The 6000-nt window shown below is 35.3% G+C and overlaps 1 long non-coding RNA gene across 1 annotated transcript; it reads left to right on the top strand.

Moving 5' to 3' along the window:
- Window positions 1-780: 780 nt before the first annotated feature.
- On the top strand, window positions 781-4696 carry LOC146363405 (uncharacterized). The gene is made up of 4 exons (XR_014799302.1): window positions 781-1013; window positions 1088-1164; window positions 1639-1751; window positions 2699-4696. It is a non-coding gene; the product is annotated as an uncharacterized LOC146363405 (long non-coding RNA).
- The last annotated feature ends 1304 nt before the right edge of the window (window positions 4697-6000 follow it).

The raw sequence follows: 6000 nt of genomic DNA, 5'->3' as shown, positions 1-6000 counted from the left end.
AGGTGCGGTCCTAAACTTCTGATCAGCTGTAAAACAGCCTGTTTCAGTTTAAGCGTTGTTTTCAATAAATTGCACGCTCAAAAAATGTTTTGTCTCACTCCCATTTCTTCTTGTTGCATACTGAAGCTCTACTTGGAACCTTGTTAAGTTCCAACCATGCAAAATAGGATTTTTTGTCATTTTTCAAGTGGTCTTAAACTTTTGATCGGGACTGTATTTGTGCTAAGCTTTAGCACTGAGGTAAATTTATTGGGAATCTTGAAGTATATAGAGCGTCCCCTCATCGTTACTGTTGAGATGGAATTATTTGAAGTGCCTCAATTTGGACATCCTCCTGTGCAAATCTCCTGTCTGGATGTTTGTAAAGTGTTTGTATGGTATAATGAGAATTGTATGGATTAAAGAGATTGTTGATTGAGCATTAAACAAAGAGTGTTGTTCTTCCTTCAGCCCGAAGATCAAAGAATTGGGGTATTTAACATTACTCACCGTCACCTGTGTCTAACAGAGGACTCAAATGACATGAGCACAGCATGCATGATTTCATGTTACAGGGTGATGTATTTGTTGGGATTTCTCTAAATAACTTCTTTATGAATTTGTTTGTGTGTGTAAATCGACAGGAGTTTTTACCTGAGGCATGTCCTGTCTCTGCATCAGCAGCAGCAGGAGGAGGCCCCTCCTTCTCCACCTCCTTTTTCTCATGCCTCATGTCTTCCTCTTTTTTCTTCTTAGAAACACTTTTGTGCCCTTTGTTGGAGTGCTTTAGCCACGATCACATCAGCCTGCTTTGCAATAAGTAATTATGTTAAGTTACACCCGCTGGATGGATGCTGCACTGTGACTGGCTCTTAAGATTAGGATATATTGGTCAGACACAAACAGAGGTGTCTCAGATGTGACTTTGCCTGTGAGAAACAGATATCTGAAAAATTCTGTCCCGAAATAAGCATCTGTTTTACGAACGATTAAAAAAAGGTTTAAAAACAGACGAACAACTCACCTGACTGCAGGTAAGAAACACTTAAGAAAAATGTATTTGGTTTACCATAAATAGTGGTTTTACATGGTTTTACTCTGGTTTAAGGACATTTGGCAATAGTGTTCAAACCGGTTCTCTACTAAAACTGAATCAGACATTTTGGGGACACCAAAACAGCAAAGGTGAGTTGTAACCACATTTGAGTTTTATTCAAAAAGTCTTAAATTCTATTTAAACACCTGAAGTCTGACATTTTAAGTCTCTCACATTCAGCTCCAGATGTGGACACCTGTTCATGCAAATCAGGGTCAGCTGATCTTAAATCACTCAGTGGAAGATGTTTTGGTAACAGCCAGTTAAATGTATTTATGCTCCACAACAAAAAGCTCTGGGTTTGAATGTGCTGACAAGCTGAGTGAGGGGTTTGTGGAGGTCCTGAGGAAGAGGAGGAATTTTTTACTTTAAAGCCATATTTACACTTAAAAGGAGAAGGCTGCGTTGATTAGAAGGATCTATACACATGATTTTACTGTGTGGATGATAAATGAACTACTGATGGTGTATACAGATTACTGAATGAGTGAAGAAAAGCTGATGTGAGAAACAGCCTGTGTAGATGTCAATAACTCTGCTCTGTTATGAAACTCTGAGTGCAGATGGCTGGTCTCTGGTGGATCACTGTGACGATGGTCTTCTGTCTGCCTGCTGGAAGTTTGGCTGAAATAGACCAAACCCAGCTCACGACACTCATAAAAAATATCCAAAACAAGTAAGTCAGCATCCTCTACAGTCTCTGAAACGTAATACTTTATTATTATTTGTTATCATGTGCAGTCAGGACTGTTCAGAAAGCTCGGCAGAGCTTAGCTTTGTAATAAGGTGTTGACATATGGTTACAAGCAGAGTTAATATAGTTAAAACTAAGCTAAAATCTAAAACTAGGTGTGGAAAAAACTAGTTCAATAAAATAAAAATAAACAGCTATATATATATATATATATATATATATATATGACATGATTTTGTGAATTTGGAAAATTAACTAAGATAAAATCAAAATATAGAGGAAGCATCTGTAATGATTTTCCTATATCCTCCATTTAATAATAACTAAAAACAATGCTCATACAGATTTCTTTTTCTTTTTACAGATTTTTCTTTTTATAGTTTATTACCGTGTTGCATGTAATGATGTGTCTCTGTAATTATTGTTGCTCTGATAATTTATTTATCCTCTCAGTTCTTATTTCCTGCTGCTCTTTGTCTTTTCACTCTGTTTTCTCTTGTATGTAAGGTTCTACATAAATAAAGCTGAGATAAGAGAGCAGAGATGTAGAGAGGACTACAGCTTCATAGTCTGGCTTTGTTTCTGAGGACGTTTAGCACCTCGCCTTTCAGGGCTGAAAATAATGTTATTATTATTATTATGATATATTTATATCTTAACTTTGTATCACTTAATTCTTGTTTTATTGTTCTTTATGTGAAGGGAATTCTCCATAATATTGCTGTCAACAACAACAGTATACATGTAATAACACACATCTGACATGTATGTTAGCCATCTTTATGAGCTGTCATTAAGCCCTCTATACACAATTTTAATGTGTATATTTGTGTGTGTGTGTGTGTGTGTGTGTGTGTGTGTGTGTGTGTGTGTGTGTGTGTGTGTGTGTGTGTGTGTGTGTGTGTGTGTGTGATTCTTTTTTGTGACAGGTACAATAGAAACGTAATGTATGCCGTGGCAGTAAGTATTCCGAGGGATGAAAACCAAGTTTCCTATGACCTCACAAAGGTGACACCAAACCAACAGACTCAATGGAATGATGGCATCCTCAGGACTGCTAGACTTGTGGTAGCCCAAATAAAACGCGTAACCCCTACGAAAGGAAGTCAATATACTGAACATGCTGAGTGGCGTGTTCTGCACAAACTTCATCTTGAAGGTCAGGATGGTGATTTGTTGGTCTTCTTCTCTCTTGCCAATCCATGTTATGAAAAGTGTGCAATGGGGAAAAAAAAGATCACTGGTAAGCTCAGAAGTCTCTTTAATGGACATGTGTGGGGGGCAAAGGCGTTTGTGTTTAACGTTTTATTCCAGTCACATGAGGGGGACATTGATTCAGAGAACAGAAGTTCTGCCCTGACAAATATTGGGGCAGCCATTGGTCGCGAAAACATATTTCGCTGTTACAAACCTAATCGTGGTGATTTCCATTGCATCAGATGCTTCAATGGTAATCAGATTGACCCAAGCTGTATCTCATAATGCACCAACTTCTTTGTGCAACAAGGAACGTTTAAAAAAATAAGCAAATAAACAAACATTTTGGAAGCTGAAGTCTCCACTCACGCTCTACTCATTCACTTTCTGCTTCTAACATGGAATTTACTGTCTGAGTGATGACTCAGCCATTTAAGGACCAGCTACATTTATATTTGTCTTTGCTAACTGATACAAACCATAAGTCGCTATTTTAATTCTCTTTGAAATTTAATGCAGCTCAGTTTAGCCCCAAAACTGTTCGTAGTAGTCGTGCTGAATTGAATTTGACTTTAAATAAATATATCAAAGCCAAATCCTTTGAACTTCCAGATCTATTTATAATAATAATAATACATTTTATTTAAAAGTGCCTTTCAAGACATCCAAGGGCACTTAACAATAGAATAAAACACATAGTAGAACAATGACAAAACAAAAAAACCCACAAGATAAAATAAGCAAACAATAGGATCACATTTAGATTAAGGCTATGGCTGAAATTAAGCAAAAAAGAGTAAAAATGTAATCTGTGTGTCATTTTTAAGTAATGATTCTTGTAATACACGCCTCAAGTCCATTGTCTATAAAATGATATAGCTCTTATTTTACTGCTTAAACATGACAAAATAAAGTATCCACTGTGTGATTATCACGGTGACGTGATGTTTGCTGAAGTCAAGAAAAAATCAGTCAGCGGTATCAGTCAAATAAAAAAAGTCAAATATCACTGTAATTTCAGTTATATTTGCATGTTCCAAATAAAATTATATCTATCTGTTATTTATTTACACTCGGGATTTTTTTTTTATCAATTACAATTATTTAAAAAATATTAGATTTAATAAGAATTCATTCGTTCTCATTGATAACAGCAGGTAATTGGAAGACTTTTTGATATTTGAGTTGGTAACACTATATGATAAACACAGTTGTTGATTATTAGTAAACTACTAACAGTGAAAAGATTAATTAACTTTAATATCTGCTGTAAAACAGATTCAGGATGATTATCACAAAGTTACAACAGTTTGAAATGTAATACTTGAGAAGTGGTTACTGGAACCTGTGTGTTTCAGATAAAAGCAGTATGTGGATGGTTATTGTGAGGCAGAAATAGAAGTTATCAAATATAATTTGTTGTTTTGTTAGTGGTAATAATCCTTTAGTTTAGCGTTTATTAAAAAGTAATTGTTATGAAATGTTACTTTTGATGTGTTTGTTGGTGCTTTTATTTTGAATGTGTTTGCAGCTTCACTGTCAGTGACAGCTGTAACTGAACCTGTAATCTCACTGTTAGCTGAAGAGAAGGCTGATAGAAAACTGCAGTCTGTATTTACTATAATATATCATTTTAATTGAGAATAGAAGTTTTCACAGCACTTGTGTGTTTGTATAAAGTTCTGTGCATCTTTAAAATCTGATGAAATCTCTGATTAAAGCTTCGCTAAGCAAACATTTATGTGTCTGCGTGTCAGTCATTTCAGACCAGCTTTAATCTTCATGATTCCACTGAGCCTGTCTTTCTGCAGGTGTAGCTGCTCTTACAGTGAATGTTGTGGCTTTCTAAATATATCATCGCATTATCTTATATTTCTGACAACCACTCGTGTAGACTGAGTGTTCTTAAGCGTTAAACAACGATAGTAAAACCAGCGTTGCTCCATCGTCCTCCACTTATCATTTATTTTCTCAATTACAAACCTCCACCATGAAATCATTATTCATAACAATAAATGTTATGAATAATAACATTTATCTCACATATCTAACAATAAATGTTATGAATATTCAAAACATAAAAGGCTCCTGCAGTGGGTGTTCCTCTTTTTTTATATTTATTATCCCATCTACCATAATATGCTGAGGATACATTTTAATTCACTTAGATTTTTTCTATTTTCTTAATCTTCTTCACAAAGTTTAATGTGAAATGAGTTTTTACTCCACTCTATGATGGTTTTTGATTGTTTAAATAAAAAGAACAGAAAAACAACTTTAAAACAGTGTCAATGATATTGTTATAACAATAATATTGGGTGGCTGGGGTGGGGGGGCTTAAGATATCCTGCAAAAAATGCTTCAGATTATTACATTATAATTCTAATGAGATTATTTTGATAACTGATTATCATTGTGGCAATTTCTTTAAATATATCAATATATAAATAAAAGGACAAAGATAAACCTCTGGCTCTTTCAGTGAGGCGATCTGAGAACAGATATAGCTAAAAGATAAAGTACATAGATAAAAAAATTGAGCCAAATATAAAATAGGGACACTAACTAGATGGAAAATCTAGGTTAAACAAGTGAGTTTTTAAACGGGATTTAAAAGAAAACATGGAGTCTGACGCACGGATAGCGATGGGAAGGTTGTTCCACAGGTTAGGTGCAGCCAGGGCAAAAGCACAGTCACGCCTAGATTTAAATCTAGATCTAGGCTGAGCCAAGAGTAATTGGGCTGAAGACCTGAGGGCTCGCCCAGGGACATATGGACTAAGGAGATCAAGATAACGAGGGGCTAAATTATTTCTAATTTTAATGATGAGCAACAATATTTTAAATTCAGTACGATTCCTCGGATGATTTAAACTGTTCGCTTATAAATTTAATGGGTTCTTCTGAGCAGCTCACTGTGCCTGCATATGTGTAAAACACTTTTATTGGTTACAGTTTATTCTGTCATGGGATTATTTTTATCTCTTGAAAGGCCTCATGGTTGTTTTTTTTAGCTGAGCCACACAGAGAAGAG

This window comes from Perissodus microlepis, chromosome 22, assembly GCF_051167445.1.
Source record: "Perissodus microlepis isolate ML-2025 ecotype Zambia chromosome 22, ASM5116744v1, whole genome shotgun sequence".
NCBI lineage: Eukaryota > Metazoa > Chordata > Actinopteri > Cichliformes > Cichlidae > Perissodus > Perissodus microlepis.
Note: the sequence above shows the minus strand (reverse complement) of the source record. Positions and strands in the feature narration are given on the sequence as shown.